Genomic DNA, 25236 nt, shown 5'->3' with positions numbered 1-25236 from the left:
AGGTATTTCAAGGGTTGGGGATAAATAAAGGCAAAAAGTTCAAAAAGAGAGATATAAAGCAGAATTTGATTTAGGGAAAGTTTAGGAAAAAGACAAAACTCTGTAGTCAGGAAGAGTCTTGAGAGACACAGCCCTGGGCCACGTAACATGGCTAAGCCCCAGGACCCAGGAGCACCAGACTCAGAGCCCACTCAGGCCACTCTTGCAGGTCATCCTGCAGCCAGTACAGGGGTCTGACCTCCCCCTTCAAGGGAACTGACCATGTTTCAATCAAATAATTGGTTTAGTAGAGAAAAGCCAAGACTAGTGTTGATGAGGCCCAGGTTATCGACTCCCTGGAGAACCCACAGTGATCTGGCTGAGCCGCTTTCTGCCCCTGTTCCTGAGCTGTTAAGTGAGAAGATTCAATGAGCTCTAAGGTACTTAACAGAAAACTGTTTTCAGTCCAACCCAGCACATACAAATGTCAACATAGCTTATCTATTGTAATAGACCTAGAAATCATAAAACAGGAATATTTCCTATGTAAACTGCCTGCAGTGAACGCTCTAGTTGGGACATGCTTGGGGCCCAGTGCAAACCCTCCCCAGACCCACCCCAACCCATCATCCTTGGCCTCTCCTTTGGCACTTCTGTAAAGTATTAGGGCCCAGGGAACATGTAGAAATGCCTGAGCCAGATGATCTTCCTAGCGGTTTCTTTCTGTCACATAAACTCCGGGCATGTGGACTCCATCCATAGCCTCCCCATCTATCATTCTATCCTCACCCCAGACACATTCCTCTTTTTCTTTGGAAATGTGTCTCTCACTGGCCTTGCTGGAATGAGATGACCTGAAACATGTGCAGAATCAAAAGTTAATAATAAAATCCTGCTTGTTAGGCACTCAGCCCTGGTTCCTGGGACCACAGAAACAATTGTTGATTTTTCCCTTTTGAAATCACACAGGAGGCCAAGGTGAGCCACTCACCGACTCACAAGTGATCTCAATCATCTAATGCCGCCTGGCCCCAGAGCTTCCCGGGGTACATGGAGCTCTCTGCATTGTCAAGGTCTTGCCTGAGTCTAGCAGGGAGAAGCAAAAATGAGGCTCCGTGGGAGAAATTGTCCTGCTGGTTTTGTTTACGAGTAAGTGTGCTTGTTAGTTGGGGTTGGCTTAGCGGGCGATGGAGGATCCCCGGTTTTATTAATATTAAAGTTCCATCTACCTAAATTTTTGTGCCTATTGTTTATTTTCTCCAAGAATCAAAATACAAGAATTAATAAATTAAAATCACGGTGAGATACCATCTCACACCAGTGAGAATGGCTATTATTAACAAGTCAAAAAACAAAAGATGCCAGTGAGGTTGTGGAGAAAAGGGAGTGCCTATATGCTGTTGGTGGGAATGTAAATTAGTTCAGCCCCTGTGAAGAGCAATTGGAGATTTCTTAAAGAACATGAAACCCAACTACTGTTCGACTCAGCAATCCCATTACTGAGTATATATCCAAAAGAAAACAAATCATTCTACCAAAAAGACAAATGGATTCACATGCTCATCCCAGCACTATTTACAAAAGCAAAGACATGGAATCCACCCAGATGACCATCAATGGTGAACTGAATAAATAAAATGTGATACATATACACCATAGAATACTACACAGTCATAAAAAATGAACAAAATTTTGTCATTTGCAGCTAGAGGCCATTAGTCCAAGTGAATTAGTGCAAGAACAGAAAACAAATACCACATGTTCTCACTTATAAATGGGAGCTAAACATTGGGTACCCATGGACATAAAGATGGCAACAATAAGCACTGGGGACTGGTAGAGGAGGGAGGGAATTAGGGGAGCAAGAACTGAAAAACTAGCTTTTGGATACTATGCTCAGTACCTGGGTGACGGAATCAATCGTACCCCAAACCTCAGGATCATGCACCATTCCCAGTAACAAACCTGCACACATACCACCTGAATTTAAAAGTTAAAATTATGGTTTTTAAAATATATATATATTTATATATATAATATATATAAATGCTTATATATATTTACATATATATAAATGCTTTTATATATATACACACACACACACACACATATATATATATATATATAAGTATTAATCAACTTAGCCTTGAGAACCATTCTTGTGATTGGGCATTAACTTGTGTCAATTAACAAATGAGAAGGAAGGATGATCATTAAAAAAGAGATCATGGCAACCCCTCCTAGGAACCCTTCTCTTTATTCTCTTCCAAATAATCATAAACCTTTACTGTTAACTTACATGCTATGTTGTGACATATTTTACTTCCTCAACTTGATGCTGATGTACTTGACAAGTGACACATTTCTTTCAAATGTAAGTTTTCTACTATGCTGAAAGTAATACCTTGCATACCATAAATATTTTTAAATTTATAAATGAAAAGACTGTGTGTATATGTAACCGTATTCTGTAAATTAACAGAGTTATTACTGATATTGGCTAATTTTGAATAAGAGTAGGGTTTATTTATTAAAAAAAGAAAGAAAAAAGATGCCCATCTGGGCATCTGATCTTGTGGCCCCCACCCAGGAACTGACTCAGCGCAAGACGACAGCTTCAGTTCCCTGTGATTTCATGTCCTACCTGACCAATCAGCACTCGTGGCCCACTGGCTTCTTCACACCCACCAAGGCGTCCTTAAAAACTCTGATCCTCAAATGCTCAGGGGGACTGATTTGAGTAATAATAAAACTCCTGTCTCCCACGTAGCCAGCTCTGTGTGAATTACTCTTTCTCTATTGCAATTCCCCTGTCTTGATAAATCGGCTCTGTCTAGGCAGCAAACAAGGTGAACCCACTGGGCAGTTACAGTGTAAAGTCAGGAGGGACAGCGCTGGGAATCCAGCCTCGCCTTCCCTGGTTGCCTGGTGCGTGGCAGGCCCTCTGCTCCTCCTTCCCATGCAAGGAGGGGTCCCTCCTTATTTCAATCACAGGCCTTCAATTTCTTCATCGTTTCCACATCTCCACAAGTTCACACATGACTCTGTGAAGCACAGAAATGTGAAAAGCCTGTTTCTACTGAGCAGCGAAGAAGACACAGCAGGAACAGACACTTCCGCGATAAGAAGAGGAGGTGGAAGGAGTCCCTGTGGCATTCCCGGCAGGGCACGGTCCTGGGACACTAAGCCATTAAACCTAGCCGCAGAATGGAGACCTGTAACAGAGGCAGGGCCAGCTGGCAGCCGCAGCACAGCCTGAGAGATGCGCAGCATCAGTGGCCCTCCGCAAGAGTAGGGGCGGAAACCCAGGTGAGCACAGCCTGCCAGATACGCAGTGTCAGTGGCCCTCCGCCAGAGTAGGGGCGGAAACCCAGGTAAGCACAGCCTGAGAGATGCGCAGCGTCAGTGGCCCTCCACCAGAGTAGGGGCGGAAAGCCAGGTGAGGTGAGGCACAGGGAGGAAAACAGATTCATAGAGGGTGCTTCTCAGGTCATCCAGACAGTGTCACGTTTTCCTGCCACCACCCTCCCTGCAACTGGCACCTGAGGTGGGGGTGGCATTGTGAAAACGAGCCCTTAACCTGGGGGATCTGCCCTGACTCGGGTTGGTTTCAGAAGTGAGTAAAATTGGAGAATACCAGCTGGTATTGGAGAATTGGTCAAGAAAGCCCACACATCTGGTGTCAGAAGTGAAGAATCGAGAATAATAGTGGAGTACTGCAGAAAGTAGTGTGTTTTTCCTATTCGCTCCCTCATAAGAGAGTGGCAGAGACCACAGACACTATTTATGCTGAGTTTGCCAGACCTCATCACCACCAGCTAATAACAATGTAGCCAGTTCCTCTTTTTGGGACACTGCCTTTCTTTCAAGTGTTCTATAAACAAGGCTGCAATGACAACTACAATAGTCGAGTCATTCTGCTCACCGTTAGGTATTTCCTGAAGGCGCATTACTTGAAGTGGAAAACTTTCTCATGCAAGTTGCAAAATTGCCCCCAGGAGGGGTCTTTCAAGTTGTTACATCCAAGAGAGTAGAAAATGCTTCAAATCTGTACAACACTATGTGTGTCTGTGTATGTATGTGCATGTGTGTATATATGTGTGCCTGTATGTATATGTGCATGTGTGTATATGTGTCTGTGTATGCTTGCATATATGTATTATGTGTGTCTGTGTATGTGCATGTGTGTATATATGTGTGCCTGTATGTGCATGTGGGCATATGTGTCTGTGTGTGTATGCATGTATATATGTATTATGTGTGTGTGTCTGTGTATGCATATGTTTGTGTATGTGTGTGTGTACTTGTTTATGGAGCTTTGCAATTGTTAATTTTAAAATACTACATTATTGTGGCCTCTACTTTTTTATCAACAATAAATATTTTTCAATATGAACTGACCCTTTGTTTGAATCTGTATGTATGCATTACCTGTGTGTGGCTTTATTGCATTTTCTATCCTGGTTCTCACTTGTTTTAGTTTCAACAGCCTCCTGCCACTCTATATACTACAGTTATTAACAATTTTTAGGATAATAGTGTAATTTATTGTCTAAATCAGGGCATTTGAGAGTAGAAGTGTTACAGTCAATAATTATGCACAAAAACAGGCATAAACCAGGACTCTCTGGAGCAAATCAGAATCGCAAGACATCTAATCATCGCCCCCCATTGCAAATGTTTTTTCTGAGTTGCCATTTGCCTTTCAATTTTTCTTAAGATTTGATGGGCAGAGATTTGAATGTTTGTAGAATCAAATCTTCTCTCTTAATAGCTTCTCCTTTTTATATTTTATTTATTTATTTATTTATTTATTTATTTTACTTTAAGTTCTGGGATACATGTGCAGAACGTGCAGGTTTGTTACATAGGTATACATGTGTCATGGTGGTTTGCTGCACCTATCAACCTGTCATCTAGGTTTTAAGCCCTGCATGCATTAGGTATTTGTCCTAATGCTCTCCCTTCCCTTGCCCCCCACCCCAACAAGCTCTGGTGTGTGTTCTTCCCCTCCCTGTGTCCATGTGTTCTCACTGTTCAACTCCCACTTATGAGTGAGAACATGTGGTATTTGGTTTTCTGTTCCTGTGTGTGTTTGCTGAGGACCATGGCTTCCAGCTTCATCCATGTCCCTGCAAAGGATATATTCTCATTCTTTTTTTGTTTTGTTTTATTTTGTTTTTTTGAGACAGAATCTCACTCTGTCACCCAGGCTGGTGTGCAGTGACGTGATCTCCACTCACACAAGCTTCACCTCCAGGGTTCATGCCATTCTCCTGCCTCAGCCTCCCAAGTAGCTGGGACTACAGGCGCCCCCCACCACGCCAGGCTAATTTTTTGTATTTTTAGTAGAGATGGGGTTTCACTGTGTTAGCCAGAATGGTCTTGATCTCCTGACCTCGTGAGCCGCCCGCCTTGGCCTCCCAAGATCTCATTCTTTTTTGTTGGCTAGATAGTATTCCATGATGTATATGTACCACATTTTCTTTATCCAGTCAGTCATTAATGGGCACTTGTATTGGTTCCATGTCTTTGCTATTGTAAATAGTGCTGCAATAAACATATGTGTGCATGTCTCTTTATAGTAGAATGATTTATATTGCTTTGGGTATAAACCCAGTAATGGGATTGCTGAGTCAAATGTTCTTTCTGGTTCTAGATCCCTGAGGAATCGCCACACTGTTTTCCACAATGGTTGAACTAATTTACGTTCCCACCAACAGTGTAAAAGCGTTCCTATTTCTCCATAGCCTCACCAGCATGTATTGTTTCTTGACTTTTTCATAATCACCATTCTGAGTGGTGTGAGATGATAGATAGATATCTCATTGTGGTTTTGATTTGCATTTCTCTGATGATTAGTGACGTTGGAGATTTTTTTCATACGTTTTTTGGCTGCATAAAATGTCTTCTTTTGAAAGTGTCTGTTCATATCCATTGCCCATTTTTGATGGGGTTGTTTTTTTCTTATAAATTTGTTTAAGCTCCTTGTAGATTCTGGATATTAGACCTTTGTCAGATGGGTAGATTGCAAAACTTTTCTCCCATTCTGTAGGCTGTCTGTTCATTTTGATGGCAGTTTCTTTTGCTATGCAGAAGTTCTTTAGTTTATTTAGATCCCATTTGTCAATTTTGGCTTTTGTTGCAGTTGCTTTTGGCATTTTTGTCATGAAGTCTTTCTCCATGCCTATGTCCTGAATAGTATTGCCCAGGTTTTATTCTAGGGTTTTTATGGTTTTGGGTTTTACATTTAAGTCTTTAATCTATCTTGAGTTAATTTTTATATAAAGTATAAGGGAGGGGTCCAGTTTCAGTTTTCGGCATATAACTAGCCAGTTTTCCCAGCATCATTTATTAAATACGGAATCCTTTTCCCCATTGCTTGTTTTCATCAGGTTTGTCAAAGATCAGATGGTTGTAGATGTGTGGTATTATTTCTGAGGTCTTCGTTCTGTTCCATTGGTATATGTGTCTGTTTTGGTACCAGTAACACACTGTTTTGGTTACTGTAGCCTTGTAGTATAGTTTGAAGTCAGATACTGTGATGCCTCCAGCTTTGTTCTTTTTGCTTAGGATTGTCTTGGTTATACAAGCTCTTTTTTTCGTTCCATATGAAATTTAAAGTAGTTTTTATCTAATTCTGCAAATAATGTCAGTGGAAGTTTGATGGATTAGCATTGAATCTATAAATTACTTTGGGCAATATGACAATTTTCTTTTTTTTTTTTTTTTAATTTATTTATTATTATTAGACTTCAAGTTGTAGGGTACATGTGCACAACGTGCAGGTTTGCTACATATGTATACTTGTGCCATGTTGGTGTGCTGCACCCATCAACTCGTCATTTACATCAGGTATAACTCCCAATGCAATCCCTCCCCCCTCCCCCCTCCCCATGATAGGCCCCGGTGTGTGATGTTCCCCTTCCCGAGTCCAAGTGATCTCATTGTTCAGTTGCCGCCTATGAGTGAGAACATGCGGTGTTTGGTTTTCTGTTCTTGTGATAGTTTGCTGAGAATGATGGTTTCCAGCTGCATCCATGTCCCTACAAAGGGCACAAACTCATCCTTTTTTATGGCTGCATAGTATTCCATGGTGTATATGTGCCACATTTTCTTAATCCAATCTGTCACTGATGGACATTTGGGTTGATTCCAAGTCTTTGCTATTGTGAATACTGCTGCAATAAACATACGTGTGCATGTGTCTTTATAGCAGCATAATTTATAATCCTTTGGGTATATACCTAGTAATGGGATGGCTGGGTCATATGGTACATCTAGTTCTAGATCCTTGAGGAATCGCCATACTGTTTTCCATAATGGTTGAACTAGTTTACACTCCCACCAACAGTGTAAAAGTGTTCCTATTTCTCCACATCCTCTCCAGCACCTGTTGTTTCCTGACTTTTTAATGATGGCCATTCTAACTGGTGTGAGATGGTATCTCATTGTGGTTTTGATTTGCATTTCTCTGATGGCCAGTGATGATGAGCATTTTTTCATGTGTCTGTTGGCTGTATGAATGTCTTCTTTTGAGAAATGTCTGTTCATATCCTTTGCCCACTTTTGGATGGGGTTGTTTGTTTTTTTCTTGTAAATTTGTTTGAGTTCTTTGTAGGTTCTGGATATTAGCCCTTTGTCAGATGAGTAGATTGCAAAAATTTTCTCCCATTCTGTAGGTTGCCTGTTCACTCTGATGGTAGTTTCTTTTGCTGTGCAGAAGCTCTTTAGTTTAATGAGATCCCATTTGTCAATTTTGGCTTTTGCTGCCGTTGCTTTTGCTGTTTTAGACATGAAGTCTTTGCCCATGCCTATGTCCTGAATGGTACTACCTAGGTTTTCCTCTAGGATTTTTATGGTATTAGGTCTAACATTTAAGTCTCTAATCCATCTTGAATTAATTTTCGTATAAGGAGTAAGGAAAGGATCCAGTTTCAGCTTTCTACTTATGGCTAGCCAATTTTCCCAGCACCATTTATTAAATAGGGAATCCTTTCCCCATTTCTTGTTTCTCTCAGGTTTGTCAAAGATCAGATGGCTGTAGATGTGTGGTATTATTTCTGAGGACTCTGTTCTGTTCCATTGGTCTATATCTCTGTTTTGGTACCAGTACCATGCTGTTTTGGTTACTGTAGCCTTGTAGTATAGTTTGAAGTCAGGTAGCGTGATGCCTCCAGCTTTGTTCTTTTGACTTAGGATTGTCTTGGAGATGCGGGCTCTTTTTTGGTTCCATATGAACTTTAAAGCAGTTTTTTCCAATTCTGTGACGAAGCTCATTGGTAGCTTGATGGGGATGGCATTGAATCTATAAATTACCTTGGGCCGTATGGCCATTTTCACGATATTGATTCTTCCTATCCATGAGCATGGTATGTTCTTCCATTTGTTTGTGTCCTCTTTTATTTCACTGAGTAGTGGTATGTAGTTCTCCTTGAAGAGGTCCTTTACATCCCTTGTAAGTTGGATTCCTAGGTATTTTATTCTCTTTGAAGCAATTGTGAATGGAAGTTCATTCCTGATTTGGCTCTCTGTTTGACTGTCACTGGTGTATAAGAATGCTTGTGATTTTTGCACATTAATTTTGTATCCTGAGACTTTGCTGAAGTTGCTGATCAGCTTAAGGAGATTTTGGGCTGAGACAATGGGGTTTTCTAAATATACAATCATGTCGTCTGCAAACAGGGACAATTTGACTTCTTCTTTTCCTAACTGAATCCCCTTGATTTCTTTCTCTTGCTTGATTGCCCTAGCCAGAACTTCCAACACTATGTTGAATAGGAGTGGTGAGAGAGGGCATCCCTGTCTTGTGCCAGTTTTCAAAGGGAATTTTTCCAGTTTTTGCCCATTCAGTATGATATTGGCTGTGGGTTTGTCATAAATAGCTCTTATGATTTTGAGGTACGTTCCATCAATACCGAATTTATTGAGCGTTTTTAGCATGAAGGGCTGTTGAATTTTGTCAAAAGCCTTTTCTGCATCTATTGAGATAATGATGTGGTTCTTGTCTTTGGTTCTGTTTATATGCTGGATTATGTTTATTGATTTGCGAACGTTGAACCAGCCTTGCATCCCAGGGATGAAGCCCACTTGATCATGGTGGATAAGCTTTTTGATGTGCTGCTGAATCCGGTTTGCCAGTATTTTATTGAGGATTTTTGCATCGATGTTCATCAGGGATATTGGTCTAAAATTCTCTTTTTTTGTTGTGTCTCTGCCAGGCTTTGGTATCAGGATGATGTTGGCCTCATAAAATGAGTTAGGGAGGATTCCCTCTTTTTCTATTGATTGGAATAGTTTCAGAAGGAATGGTACCAGCTCCTCCTTGTACCTCTGGTAGAATTCAGCTGTGAATCCATCTGGTCCTGGACTTTTTTTGGTTGGTAGGCTATTAATTATTGCCTCAATTTCAGAGCCTACTATTGGTCTATTCAGGGATTCAACTTCTTCCTGGTTTAGTCTTGGAAGAGTGTAAGTGTCCAGGAAATTATCCATTTCTTCTAGATTTTCCAGTTTATTTGCGTAGAGGTGTTTATAGTATTCTCTGATGGTAGTTTGTATTTCTGTGGGGTCGGTGGTGATATCCCCTTTATCATTTTTAATTGCGTCGATTTGATTCTTCTCTCTTTTCTTCTTTATTAGTCTTGCTAGTGGTCTGTCAATTTTGTTGATCTTTTCAAAAAACCAACTCCTGAATTCATTGATTTTTTGGAGGGTTTTTTGTGTCTCTATCTCCTTCAGTTCTGCTCTGATCTTAGTTATTTCTTGCCTTCTGCTAGCTTTCGAATGTGTTTGCTCTTGCTTCTCTAGTTCTTTTAATTGCGATGTTAGAGTGTCAATTTTAGATCTTTCCTGCTTTCTCTTGTGGGCATTTAGTGCTATAAATTTCCCTCTACACACTGCTTTAAATGTGTCCCAGAGATTCTGGTATGTTGTATGTTTGTTCTCATTGGTTTCAAAGAACATCTTTATTTCTGCCTTCATTTCGTTATGTACCCAGTAGTCATTCAGGAGCAGGTTGTTCAGTTTCCATGTAGTTGAGCGGTTTTGATTGAGTTTCTTAGTACTGAGTTCTAATTTGATTGCACTGTGGTCTGAGAGACAGTTTGTTATAATTTCTGTTCTTGTACATTTGCTGAGGAGTGCTTTACTTCCAATTACGTGGTCAATTTTGGAGTAAGTACGATGTGGTGCTGAGAAGAATGTATATTCTGTTGATTTGGGGTGGAGAGTTCTATAGATGTCTATTAGGTCTGCTTGCTGCAGAGAGGAGTTCAATTCCTGCATATCCTTGTTAACTTTCTGTCTCGTTGATCTGTCTAATGTTGACAGTGGGGTGTTGAAGTCTCCCATTATTATTGTATGGGAGTCTAAGTCTCTTTGTAAGTCTCTAAGGACTTGCTTTATGAATCTGGGTGCTCCTGTATTGGGTGCATATATATTTAGGATAGTTAGCTCTTCCTGTTGAATTGATCCCTTTACCATTATGTAATGTCCTTCTTTGTCTCTTTTGATCTTTGATGGTTTAAAGTCTGTTTTATCAGAGACTAGTATTGCAACCCCCGCTTTTTTTTGTTCTCCATTTGCTTGGTAAATCTTCCTCCATCCCTTTATTTTGAGCCTATGTATGTCTCTGCATGTGAGATGGGTCTCCTGAATACAGCAGACTGATGGGTCTTGACTCTTTATCCAGTTTGCCAGTCTGTGTCTTTTAATTGGAGCATTTAGACCATTTACATTTAAGGTTAAGATTGTTATGTGTGAACTTGATCCTGCCATGATGATATTAACTGGTTATTTTGCTCGTTAGTTGATGCAGTTTCTTCCTAGCCTTGATGGTCTTTACATTTTGGCATGTTTTTGCAATGGCTGGTACCGGTTGTTCCTTTCCATGTTTAGTGCTTCCTTCAGGGTCTCTTGTAAGGCAGGCCTAGTGGTGACAAAATCTCTAAGCATTTGCTTATCTGTAAAGGATTTTATTTCTCCTTCACTTATGAAACTTAGTTTGGCTGGATATAAAATTCTGGGTTTAAAATTCTTTTCTTTAAGAATGTTGAATATTGGCCCCCACTCTCTTCTGGCTTGAAGAGTTTCTGCCGAGAGATCAGCTGTTAGTCTGATGGGCTTCCCTTTGTGGGTAACCCGACCTTTCTCTCTGGCTGCCCTTAAGATTTTTTCCTTCATTTCAACTTTGGTGAATCTGGCAATTATGTGTCTTGGAGTTGCTCTTCTCGAGGAGTATCTTTGTGGCGTTCTCTGTATTTCCTGGATTTGAATGTTGGCCTGCCCTACTAGGTTGGGGAAGTTCTCCTGGATGATATCCTGAAGAGTGTTTTCCAACTTGGTTCCATTTTCCCCCTCACTTTCAGGCACCCCAATCAGACGTAGATTTGGTCTTTTTACATAATCCCATACTTCTTGCAGGCTTTGTTCATTTCTTTTTCTTCTTTTTTCTTTTGGTTTCTCTTCTCGCTTCATTTCATTCATTTGATCCTCAATCGCTGACATTCTTTCTTCCAGCTGATCGAGTCGGTTACTGAAGCTTGTGCATTTGTCACGTATTTCTCGTGCCATGGTTTTCGTCTCTTTCATTTCGTTTGTGAGCTTCTCTGCATTAATTACTCTAGCCATCAATTCTTCCACTTTTTTTTCAAGATTTTTAGTTTCTTTGCACTGGGTACGTAATTCCTCCTTTAGCTCTGAGAAATTTGATGAACTGAAGCCTTCTTCTCTCATCTCGTCGAAGTCATTCTCCGTCCAGCTTTGATCCATTGCTGGCGATGAGCTGCGCTCCTTTGCCGGGGGAGATGCGCTCTTATTTTTTGAATTTCCAGCTTTTCTGCCCTGCTTTTTCCCCATCTTTGTGGTTTTGTCTGCCTCTGGTCTTTGATGATGGTGATGTACTGATGGGGTTTTGGTGTAGGTGTCCTTCCTGTTTGAAAGCTTTTCTTCTAACAGTCAGGATCCTCAGCTGTAGGTTGTAGCTGTAGGAGATTGCTTGAGGTCCACTCCAGACCCTGTTTGCCTGGGTATCAGCAGCAGAGGCTGCAGAAGATAGTATATTTCTGAACAGCGAGTGTACCTGTCTGATTCTTGCTTTGGAAGCTTCCTCTCAGGGGTGTACTCCACCCTGTGAGGTGTGGGGTGTCAGACTGCCCCTAGTGGGGGATGTCTCCCAGTTAGGCTACTCAGGGGTCAGGGACCCACTTGAGCAGGGAGTCTGTCCCTTCTCAGATCTCAACCTCCGTGTTGGGAGATCCACTGCTCTCTTCAAAGCTGTCAGACAGAGTCGTTTGCGTCTGCAGAGCTGCTGCATTTGTTATTGTTTACTGTGCCCTGTCCCCAGAGGTGGAGTCTACAGAGACAGGCAGGTTTCCTTGAGCTGCTGTGAGCTCCACCCAGTTCGAGCTTCCCAGCAGCTTTGTTTACCTACTTAAGCCTCAGCAATGGCGGGCGCCCCTCCCCCAGCCTCGCTGCTGCCTTGCCGGTAGATCACAGACTGCTGTGCTAGCAATGAGGGAGGCTCCGTGGGTGTGGGACCCTCCCGGCCAGGTGTGGGATATGATCTCCTGGTGTGCCGGGTTGCTTAAAGCGCAGTATTGGGGTGGGAGTTACCCAATTTTCCAGGTGTTGTGTGTCTCAGTTCCTCTGGCTAGGAAAAGGGATTCCCTTCCCCCTTGCGCTTTCCAGGTGAGGCAATGCCTCGCCCTGCTTCAGCTCTCGCTGGTCGGGCTGCAGCAGCTGACCAGCACCAATCGTCTGGCACTCCCCAGTGAGATGAACCCAGTACCTCAGTTGAAAATGCAGAAATCACCGGTCTTCTGTGTCGCTCGCGCTGGGAGTTGGAGACTGGAGCTGTTCCTATTCGGCCATCTTGCTCCGCCCCCAATATGACAATTTTCACACTGTTGATTCTTCCTATTCATGAGGATGGAATGCTTTTCCATTTGTTTATGTCTTCTCTTATTTCCTTGAGCAGTGGTTTCTAGTTCTTGAAGAGGTCCTTCATGTATCTTGTTAGCTGTATTTCCAGGCATTTTATTCTCTTAGTAGCAATTGTGAATGGAAGTTCATACATGATTTGGCTCTCTGCTTGTCAATTGTTGGTATATAGGAATGCTTGTGATTTTTGCACGTTTATTTTGTATCCTGAGACTTTGCTGAAGTTGCTTATCAGCTTAAAGAGTTTTGGGGCAGAGATGATAGGGTTTTCTAAATGTAGAATCATGTCATCTGCAAACACAGACAATTTGACTTCCTCTCTTCCTATGTGAGTACCATTTCTTCTCTTACTTGATTGCCCTGGCCAGAACTTCCAACACTATGTTAAATAGGAGTGGTGAGAGAAGGCATCCTTGCCTTGTGCCAGTTTTCAAAGGGAATGCATACAGCTTTTGCTCATTCAGTAAGATTATGGGTTTGTCATAAATAGCTCTTATTATTTTGAAATATGTTCCATCAAAACCTAGTTTATTGAGAGTTTTTAGCATGAAAGGCTGTTGAATTTTGTCAAAGGCCTTTTCTGCATCTATTGAGGGATTCATGTGGTTTTTGTCAATGGTTCTGTTCATGTGATGGATTACGTTTATTGATTTGCACATATTGAACCAGCCTTGCATCCCAGGGATGAAGCCAACTTGATCGTGATGCATAAGCTTTTTGATGTGCTGCTGGATTTGGTTTGCCAGTATTTTATTGAGGATTTTCACATCGATGTTTATCAGGGATATTGGCCTGAAGTTTTCTTTTTTTGTTCTGTCTCTATCAGGTTTTGGTGTTAGGATGATGCTGGCTTCATAAAATGAGTTAGGGAGGAGTCCCTGCTTTTCAGTTGTTTAGAATCATTTCAGAAGAAATGGTACCAGATCCTCTTTGTGTCTGTTTGTGTAGAATTTGACTGTGAATTCGTCTGGTCCTGGGCTTTTTGTGGTTAGTAGGCTATTAATTAGTGCCTCAATTTCAGAACTTGTTATTGGTCTATTCAGGGATTCAGCTTCTTCCTGTGTTAGTCTTAGGAGGGTGTTTGTGTCCAGGAATTCATCTATTTCCTCTAGATTTTCTAGTTTATTTGTGTAGAGGTGTTTACAGTATTCTCTGGTGGTAGTTTGTATTTCTGTGGGGTCAGCGGAGACATCCCCTTTATCATTTTTTATTGAATCTATTTGATTCTTCTCTTTTTTCTTCTTTATTAGTTTAGCTAGTGGTCTATTTTGTTAATTTAAAAAAAAACTACTGTATTCATTGACTTTTTGAAGGGTTTTTCTTGTCTCTATCTCTTTCAGTTCTACTCTGATCTTAGTTATTTGTCTTCTGCTAGCTTTGGGGTTAAACTGTTTGCTCTTGTTTTTCTAGTTCTTTTAATTGTGATGTTAGGATGTCAATTTGAGATCTTTCCAGCTTTCTGATGTGGGCATTTAGTGCTATAAACTTTCCTCTTAATGCTGCTTTAGCTGTGTCCCAGAGATGCTGATACGTTGCCTCTTTGTTCTCATTGGTTTCAAAGAGCTTCTTGATTTCTGCCTTAATTTCATTATTTACCCAGGAGTCTTTCAGGATGAGGTTGTTCAATTTCCATGTAAGTGTGTGGTTTTGAGTGAGTTTCTTAATTCTGAGTTCTAATTTGGTTGCACTGTGGTCTGAGAGACTGTTATGATTTCAGTTCTTTTGCACTTGCTGAGGAATGTTTTACTTCCAATTATGTGGTCAATTTTAGAATTAGTGCCATATGGCATTGAGAAGAATGTATATTGTGTTGATTTGGGATGGAAAGTTCTGTAGATGTCTATTAGGTCCACTTGATCCAGAGCAGAGTTCAAGTTCTGAATATCCTTGTTAATTTTCTGTCTCATTGATCTGTCTAATATTGACAGTGGGATGTTAAAGTCTCCCACTATTATTGTGTAGGAGTCTAAGTCTCTTTGTAGGTCTCTAAGAACTTGTTTTATAAATCTGAGTACTCCTGTATTGGGTGCATATATGTTTAGGATAGTTAGCTCTTCTCAAATTGGTCCCTTTAGCATTATGTAATGCCCTTCTTTGTCATTTTTGATCTTTGTTGGCTTAAAGTCTGTTTTATCAGAGACTAGGATTGCAACACCTGCTTTTTTTTTTCTTTTTTTTCTTTTTATTTGCTTGGTAAATTTTCCTCTATTCCTTTCTTTTTAGCCTATGTGTGTCTTTGCACTTGAGATGGGTCTCCTGAATACACACACCGATGGGTCTTGACTCTTTATCCAATTTGCTACTCTGTGTCTTTTAACTGGGGCATTTAGCCCATTTACATTTAAGGTTAATATTGTTATGCGTGTATTTCATCCTGTCATCATGACGCTAGCTGGTAATTTTGTACATTAGTTGATGCAGTTTCTTCATATGTCATTGGTCTTTATATTTTCTTGTGTTTTTGCAGTGACTGGTACCGGTTTTTCCTTTACATATTTAGTGCTTCCTTCAGGAGCTCTTGCAAGGCAAGGCTGGTGCTGATGAAATCCCTTAGGATTTGCTTGTTTGAAAAGGATTTTATTTCTCCTTTGCTGATGAAGCTTAGTTTGACTGGATATGAAGTTCTGGATTGAAAATTCTTTTCTTTAAGAATGTTGAATGTTGGCCCCCACTCTCTTCTGGCTTGTGGGGTTTCTGCTGAGAGATCTGGTGTTAGTCTGATGGACTTGCCTTTGTAGGTGACCTGACCTTTCTGTCTGGCTGCCCTTAATATTTTTTCCTTTGTTTCAACCTTGAAGAATCTGACAATTATGTGTCTTGGGGTTGCTCTTCTCCAGGAGAATCTTAGTGGCGGTCTCCATATTTCCTGAATTTGAACGTTGACCTGTCTTGCTAGGTTGGGTAAATTCTGCTGGATAACATCCTGAAGTATGTTTTCCAACTTGGTTCCATTCTCCCTGTCATTTTCATGTACTCTAATCAATTGTAGGTTCGGTCTTTTTACATATTCCCATATTTCTCAGAGGTTTTGTTCATTCCTTTTCATTCTTTTTGTTCTAATCTTGACTGCATGCCTTATTTCAGAGGCCTTCAAACTCTGATATCCTTTCTTCTGTTTGATCAATTTGGCTACTGATACTTGTGTATGCTTCACAAAGTTCTCATGCTGTGTTTTTCAGCTCCATCAGGTCATTAATGTTTCTCTCTACACTGATTATTCTAGTTAGCAACTCCTGTAACCTTTTATCAATATTCTTAGCTTCTTTCTATTGGGTTAGAACATGCTCCTTTAACTCAATGGAGTTTGTTATTACCCACCTTCTGAAGCCTACTTCTGTCAATTCATCCATCTCATTCTATGTCCAATTCTGTGCCCTTGCTGGAGAGGTGCTGCAATCATTTAGAGGAAAAGAGGCATTCTGGCATTTGGAATTTTCTGCATTTTTGTGCTGGTTTTTCCTCATCTTTGTGGATTTATCTACTTTTGATCTTTGAGGCTGATGACCTTTTGACGGGGTTTTTTTCGGGGGGGGTATTTTTGTTGATGTTGTTGTTTTCTGTTTGTTAGCTTTTTTTTCTAACAGTCAGGCCCTCTTCTGCAGGTCTGCTGCAGTTTGCTCCATGCATCAACCTGCTCCATGGGACATACCTGGATTATTTTCCCAGTACTGACACTGGTGCCCACAATACCACCTGCAAGTCAGCAGAGCAGAGCTCAGTAGGACAAACGTCAGCTTTCCTGTAGGACTGTCTACACCTGGAGTAGAAACCACAGCCATTGCCATGCTGGTCCATAGGTCTGGCCAACTGAGCTTGCAGTTGTGCCATTTGCTGACCAGGCTCAGTGCCCCAACGTGCTCTCCCACACAGGAAGCTCTGGATCCTCAGAAAAGGCTTGAAAAGAACTGAAGGGTGTTCCTCTGGGATGTCATTCAAGTCAAGTGCATCAGCAGCCCAGAAGGATCTCCTTCCTCACTACAGACCCCTGGCTAATTACACAAGGTTTTAACAAGATGAATTATTGATTTACTGTCCACTGCCTCAAACCAGTGTCTTGGAAATGAACACCAGAGCCTGAGAGCAGGAGGGCTCATTCTATGAATATGTGCAGGTGAAACTCTGCCTTGCAGCTCATGGAAACTCTAATCTCCCACCGATTTTATGGCAGGGAGAAGCACATGGAGCATCTCTTCCCCTTGGTTCAAATCCTGCAGAGACCACAGCTCTCCAGGGTCTTCCCCCTTTGCATTCATCTCTTCTAGTCAGTGATGTCTTCGGTGTGCTTAACATTCAGAGCAGAGCAGTTTTTAAAACCCACCTCTTCTATATGACAAAATTATTTTCAGTAATAAGCAACTACAAATCTACAAAAATAAAAACAGTATAGTATCGGCACAGATCATCATATATATCAGTGGAACAAAATTTTCCAGAAAAAGACTATGCATATACGATTCATTGATTTTTTTTTTTTTTTTTTTTTTTTTGAGATGGAGTTTTGCTCTTGTTGTCCAGGCTAGAGTGCAGTGGCATGATCTCGGCTCACCGCAACTTCCGCCTCCCAGGTTCAAGCGATTCTCCTACCTCAGCCTCCTGAGTAGCTGGGATTATAGACATGCGCCACCAAGCCCGGCTAATTATTTGTATTTTTAGTAGAGACAGGGTTTCTCCATGATGGTCACGCTGTCTCAAACTCCTGACCTCAGGTGGCCCCCCTGCCTCAGCCTCCCAAAGTGCTGGGATTACAGGCATGAGCCACCACATCCAGCGATTAAGTGATTTTTACAAAGGTGCCAAGGTAATCCAGTAGGGAAAAGATAGTCTCTTCAAATGGTGCTGGAACAAGTGAACAATCATACGCATAAAATAACTTCAACCATTACCTTCCACCATACACAAAAATTAACTCAAAATGAATCATAAACTAAATGCAGAAGCTAAAACTACAAAATTTCCAGAAGAAACATGAGGAAAAATTTTTGTGACCTTGGTTTGAAAAGTAAGTTGTTGCTAGAATACCAAAAATGACTCATAAAAGAAAAAAATGATTAACTGAACTTGATAAAAATGAAAACCTTCTGTTTTTCAAAGAGACACTACTACGAAAATCAAAACCCACACACTGAGAGAAAATATTTACTGATAAAGGCCTGCATACCTGATAAAGGAATTGTGTCTGAATGTATATAAAGAACTCTCACAACTCAATAATAAGAAAACAAACAGTCTAACTTAAAAAGATGGGAAAGATTTGAGGAGACACTCCATTGAGGAGAGCTATGGATGGTCAGAGGTTCCACATCACTAGGCAAGAAGGAAATGCAAATAAGCCCTCGCCTCACACTAAAATGATTAAAATTAAGAGTACTGACAACGAGCTGGGGGCAGAGGCTCACGCCTGTAATCCCAACACTTTGGGAGACTGAGGCAGGATGATTGCTTGAGCACAGAAGTTCAAGACCAGCCTAGGAAACATAGCAAGACTTCATCTCTAACAAAATTTTTAAAATTTAAAAAAATTAGCCAGGTATGGTAGTGCATGACTTTAGTCTCAGCTACTCAGGAGGCTGAAGTGGGAGGGTCGCTTAAGCCTAAGAGGTTGAGGCTGCAGTGAGCTATATATATATAAAATTTAAACTGAAGAATACGGACAATGACACGTGATGGTGAGGTATGAAGCGACTGGAACTTTCATACTTGGCTTGTGGGACTGTAAGTAGCACCACATTTTGAAGAAGAGCTTGGCAGTTTCTAATAAAGTTAAGTATATGTAATTGTCCAATGGGTTCTTCCTGCCCATTACACAGACAAAATCAATTTGCTGAGACCATGCCATTGCAGTAAATAAAGAGTTTAATTAACGCAAGGCCAGCCATGCAGGATAACTCAAGTTATCACTCAATCAGTCTCCTAGAAGGGTCAGAGGTTATGGTTTTTTAAGCACTGTTTGGTGGGCCAGGGTCTAGGGAATGGTTGCTGCTGCCTGGCTGGGGATATAATCATACGGGTGTGGAAAACAGTTCTTGTGTGCTGAGTCCAACTCTTTGGAGTTGGGGGCCTGGGACCAATTGAGTCACAAGCCTCAAGTCTAGGTAGCATCACCTAGTCATTAGAAATGCAGAAGTTTGGGGGAGAAAAAGTCTCAAAAGGCCAATCTTGGGTTCTACAAAAAGAATGCCATCTACAGGAGAAACTGGAGAAGTTGCACATCTTGTGATTTCTGGAAAAATGGCTAGTATTGGTTAACTAGACCTGCATCTTAGCAGAATTCAGTCCCTCTCAAAATCCTAAGCTTGTGGCCTTTCATTAGTTTTACCAACGTGTCTTAGTTTTGGGGAAGAACTATTATCATCTTTGCTTTAAGGTTAAACTGTAAACTAAATTTCTCCCAAAGTTACCTTGGCCTATGCCAAGGAATGATCAAAGAGAGCTTGGAGTTAGAAGCAAGATGGAGTCGACTCTGTCAGATTTCTCTCACTGTCATACTTTTGCAAAGGCAGTTTCACACGTATTTACCATGCAACCCCATAGTCAGACTCACAGGTTGTAACCCAAGAGAAATCATCAAATTGTGCACCTAAAAAGGGTGAGTTTTAATCTGTGCAAATTACACCTCAATAAACTTTAAAAGTAAACAGTCAAGTGATAATCACTAATAATCATTATTTTCTTGGTTCTTTAGATTTAAAATGGTTAACAATTTTAATGGAAGCAGAAATTTCTGCTCATGTTATTAATCAAAGTATTTCCTGCGAGAAAACAAAAGAACTTTTGTCTGAGAAATGCAAGTCCTTTTAAATTGTCAGATCCAGAGAGAGATTAAATGAGACAGCAATCGCATCCTACCCCACTTTGAACTATGTGAACATCTCCTGAAACTGCTTCCTAATGACACAAGTAGCTGTAAATTAACTGAATAATGCCATATCAGACACCATTACCCACACCCTAACAATGTATGGCCCATCACTAATCAATGTTATTTCTGTAAACCAGTGAGAATCCCTGACAAACAACTTTGTATCAGCCCCAGAATCCCTCACAAACAACTTTGCATCAGCCCCTTCCCTGTCCCCTGCTACTTTTTTTTGCCTTTAAAAACCTGCTTGTAACAAATGGAGCTCAGAGCCATGGTTACTTGAGTCTGAGTCTTTCAGGCAGCTCTCCTCACCTTGACTCAAGTAAATTCTTTAAATTATATTTTGTGTTTCAGTCTCCTCCTTTTAGCTTGACATAAGAATCAAAATTTGCTCTTACCAAAAAAAAAAAAAAAAAAAAAAAAAAGGAAAAGAAACCTCAAAAGTCATTCTCTATTTCACTGTTTTAAATTTTAATCAGAAATTAAAACTGAATGGTCACATAGAATGACAGACTTGATAACTCAAGTTCTCTTCATTGCCTTTACAGACACATTGCAATCATGTTTTATTTAGAACTGAAACCACCTCTGCAAAGATTATGACAGTGACAGAAATCTAGCATGGCCAACTCCATCTTGCTTCTAGCCTCACAGGCTGGCTATCTTCACTCATTCCTGGGTATGGGCCAAGATAACCATGAGAGGAATTTGGTTTATGGTTTAACTTGGAGGCAAGGATAAAAGTCCCTCCCCAAAACTAACTCCATCCTGGCTCAGGGACTGAAACTAATAAAAGGCAGTGAGATGAGCATTACAGGAGAGGCCTGAATTCTGCTCAGATGTCAGCATAGTTCCTATAATCCCTTACTGCTCAGGAGTCATGTGGCCAGAGGTCACAAGATTTGTGATTTCCCCAATTGCTCCTATAGGTAACATTACTATTGTAAAGCCTAAGGTTGGCCTTTTGAGATGTTTTTCAGATATTTTCATTCTGGTCACTGACTGATCCCATCTGAACCCATGACTCAACCTGTCCTGTGGCCCCACCCAGAGGCAGACTCAGTGCATGAAGACCATTTTCCACATCCCTATTAATTAATCCCCAGCTAGTCAGCAGTACTCATTCCCTAGTCCCCTACCTACCAAGTTATCCATAAAAACCCTAGCCTCTGAGTTCTCAGGGAGTCTGAATGGAGTGATGACTCCAGTCCTCCCTCTCAGAGGCTTTGCATCAATTAAACTCTTTCTCTACTGCAATACCATGGCCTCAGTGAATTGGCTTTGTCTGTGCAGTAGGCAGGAAGAACCCATTGGGTGATTACAGAACCAACAGTGTAAACACAGGAATGTGGAGGACCATGGGGTTTGAAGCCATCAACTGCAAAGACACACCGGAGTCAAGCTCAGATAATCCTGCATTGCTGTGAGTGGACCCTCAAAACAAAATCAGATGGCTAAATCTAGGTGTGTGACAGGCTGCCTCTGTAGGTGAGAGTTCTCCAATTAATTGTTCTGTAGAAAATACTTTTTTAAAGAATAAATAATAAATGCCTGCTAATTTGAAGCTTATATATAATATACAAACTGACAACCAAAATGAGTGATTGTGGCATAAGTCTCAAATCATCAAGGCTTTTGAGCCAGCTGGAGGATGTGCCCAGGAGAAAGTCAAGTCACAGAGGCATCTGTGGCTCTTTTATCCAAATAAGTTTCTTTTATCCAAATAGTTTCCAAATAAGGAAGGGAACAGCAGTGAGAGAAATGATTACATATTTGTGAGATTTGAGTTAACACCAAGTAAATCTACATTTTACATAAGATAAGGTGAACATTTGAAGAAAAAGGGAATGGAGGAAGCAGAGGTCTTGGGGAGGGGTGAAGGAATGATGAGCTTAATCTCATGCTTTGTCTTTGCTCTGTACCTGGGACGGTCAGCTAGCAGTCTTTTGAAAGGCCTAGTTTCTGTTTAACTCTTAGGGAAGAAAACCTAATGGCTGTTCACAAGGGAGGGGTCAGTGAGGTTATATCTGATCTCCCGTCTCATCATGGCCATGAATTCAGCTTCCAGGGTTCCCCTGGGGTTCCATTGGCCAAGAGGGGATCCATTCAGTCAGTTGAGGGAGCTTGGAATTTCTTTATTGCTCAACACAATAAAGGAATTTTTTCAGGAAGCAATATTTTATTACTGACACTGTTTAGTATTGCCAGTGCATAGTCATAATAACAAGCAGAGAGATGTCAGACAGTTTTATTATTGTTGTAAAATTCTCTATAGGCAAGGCCTTCACTGCCTGCACTGGAGATCCCTCCTTGGGGCACCTGTGTCAGTTTCACTGTGACCTACAGCATGGGCACTGACTTTCCCCGCTGCCAAAACCCCAGCCCCCAGCTTGTTGGATGCTCCCTGCTTCTGCCAAGAACCCTCCCCTCTTCCTAGCACTGATGCCCCCATCTCTCTTTGCACCACTTGTTGGGTGAATGTAGCAAGACCAAGTCACAGAGCCCTCAACATCCTTCTGTGGTAACCTGTCAATGAGAGGTACAACACAGACATGTCTGTTGGTTAGTCCAGTAACAGATCTCTCTGATGAAAGGATTTTAGAAGCCAACAGAGCTCCAGTGGGTGGTCTGCCTATGTGGGGGTTCCTCACAGTTTTTCAGTGCCACAAGCACCCACATGTGCATCCACCCTGTAAAACTGATGTGGCGGCTTTCACTTATTAGCTAGGAAGGCACAAGACAGGGAGTCAGAAAGCTGGCCTGGTCACTGTGCCCTTTGAATAAGACACGGATCCTTTGGACAAATCACATCCCATCTCTGGGTCTCAGTTTCCTCATCTGTAAAATCAGGGGAGCAGACCAGGAGGTCTTTAAGACACTTCCACGCCCCAGGGTTAAATGTCTTGCCATATCTGTTACTCTGAGTTACCTAAGGCAAAACCACTGAGTGAAAATAGGGGAAATTGCCCTGTAGCTAACTTATCTGCTCATTTTTTATCTCAAATGATTGTTTTTACTCAACTGACTGAAGGGACTTGCTGCCTGGTGTTTTTAAATCATGACAATTTTAGAAATAATGAAATTATCTTTGCAAAATTTTGACAGTGAGAGAAATCTGACATAGTTGACACCATCTTGCTTCTAACTCCAAGCTGTCCTTGGTCATTCCTTGGCATAGGCCAAGCTAAGTTTGGAAGGAATTTAGCTTATAGTTTAACCTTAAAACAAGGATGATAATCGTCCTTCCCAAAACTAAACCACCTTTGTAAAACTAATGAAAGGCCACAGTTAGGGTTATAAGGGGGATTAAGATATAGGTGTAGTTAACTGATACCAGTCATTGTTCTAGAGGTCACAAGATTTGCAACTTAATCAATTGCTGCTGCAGATGACATCACTACTGTAGAACTTAAGATTGGTCTTTTGAGATAATTTTCAGATTTTTGCATTCTGGCAACTGACTGACCCCACCTGGAGGTGAACCCATGACTCATGACCCAATCAGTCCTGTGGTCCCCATCCAGAGGCAGACTCCATGAAGGAGGACCATTTTCCACACTCCTGTGATTGCATCCCAGCCAATCAGCAGCACTCATTCCCTAGCCCTCTGCCTCCCAGACTATTCTTGAAAACCCCTGACTCTGAGCCTTCAGAGAGACCTGAGTAAAACCTTCACCTTCCATATGGCTGGCCTGGCATTCATTAAGCTCTTCTTTTCTTCAATACCCTGGTCTCAGTGAGCTGATCTGGTTTGTGCTGTGGCAGGAAGCACCTGTCCGGTGATTACAGTAATACACGAAAGAGGAGAGCCCAGCCTCTGAAGGATGAGATGCTTGAGATTGTTATGCTAATGGATCAAAAATTAAGGAGAATGAGCTCCAGAACAGCTCTGAAGCACCATCCCTGGGCTCTCTGGGCCACCTACTCTATATCCGCTCCCTTCCCACATCTGGTCTTTAAACACCTGCAGGGCAAGTGCCACCCTCTGTGGCCTCCTGAGTTCTGTGAAGACCTCTCCAGAGTCCATCCTTGCCTGCTACCCGGGGCCAGACGTCCCTAAAGAGCCTACTGCCCAGCGCTCAGGGCTGTGAAGATGGTGACCGAGGAGGGGCAGTCCCACCCTGAGGACTGGGAGTGAGTGGGTGTCATCTTCAGGCTTGTCGCGGGTAGCGGGCTGCCATTATCACACCGTCACCTTCGGACGGAAGATAAAGGAGGCGCCCCCAACACAAGGGGTGAGGCAGGCCCTGCAGCCATGGACGCTGAATCCTTCTCCATATTCCAGGGCACAGAGCAGGATGAGGTGAAGGATGCTGCAGAGGTGCAGAGGTCCCAGGGAAGAAGGCGGAGGAGCAGACGGGGGCGTCTCTCACACTTCCTTCTGTCTGGGTGTGGCCTGAACTCCACATCTCACCTGCCCAGCGACTCGGGGCAGAGGATACGTGGTTTGTGCCCATTTACAGCTTTTCAACCTGCTAATCCTCCATCGGGAAATATTGCTTGTCCACAGAAAGTTGTCTTGCCTCTCGCGAATGTGAAAGACAAGCCACATCAGCTCTGGCACCATTGTGCCACTACAGGTCCCTGCACTGCTCTCTCCTCCGGAGCCCTCAGAGTCAGCTAAGCGCACGCGCGATGCCTGCTCTCCACACCAGGCGGCGCCACCCTCCAACGCAGCCCCGCGCCCCACATGCAGTTCCTCTAAAGATTGACCTACCCGTTTTTGGAAATCTGATGTTTAAGAAATGTGCAATTAAAGATTTCTAACTAGGTACACAATTGTCCATTCTTTCACAAATAACGAAGAGATGACTTTGCGATTTGGGTTTCCACAGTGCCCCACATAGAGAGGGGGCTTTCCCGCCCCTCCATGCTCTTGTCCTGAAGGAAATGGGCAGTGCATGTTCTTCTAACTTCCAAATCTGTCAAATGACTGGAAGAGGGACCAAAACCACGAGTTAGATCGGGTGCATGGAGGCTAGCTGGCAGTGCACCAACTAGGGGCTGTTAGGACAAAAGGAAGGCCCTGCTACCAGCATCCTGGTGCCCAAGGGGGAGCGCTAGGAGGTCCCGAGATACCGAAAGGCGGGTTCACAGGGGTATAGACCACTCCCAAAGGAAACTCCCCAGTGCTTAGTCCCTGCACCCCTGAGGGAAGCCACCCCCAGGCCCTGTTCTAGTCAAAGTTGATCGGCAGCCTATAGGCTGACCCTCGCAGGACGCACCACAGGGAGGGACACAGACAGACCCTCACGGGACCCACCTCGCGGAACCCACCACGCGGGAGGGGCACAGGGCTGGGAGGCAAGGCCCATCTATTGACAGCAAATCAGAGAGGCCCTGGTAGGCTAGCATTGGGCCAAAAATCATCTGATGTGAGATCCTGCATTTGACCTCAAACATCAATTATCCAGAAATGATATGGAAGAGATTCAAATTATCAGCAGTTCCTGTGG

General features: G+C 42.2%; 1 protein-coding gene across 11 annotated transcripts in view; it reads right to left on the bottom strand.

Moving 5' to 3' along the window:
• LOC103247048 (adipocyte plasma membrane-associated protein) overlaps window positions 1-25236 on the bottom strand; it is a 153341-nt gene that overhangs the window by 25177 nt on the left and 102928 nt on the right. The window lies entirely within an intron of this gene.

Source organism: Chlorocebus sabaeus, chromosome 2 (assembly GCF_047675955.1).
Source record: "Chlorocebus sabaeus isolate Y175 chromosome 2, mChlSab1.0.hap1, whole genome shotgun sequence".
In the NCBI taxonomy this organism is placed as follows: domain Eukaryota; kingdom Metazoa; phylum Chordata; class Mammalia; order Primates; family Cercopithecidae; genus Chlorocebus; species Chlorocebus sabaeus.
Note: the sequence above shows the minus strand (reverse complement) of the source record. Positions and strands in the feature narration are given on the sequence as shown.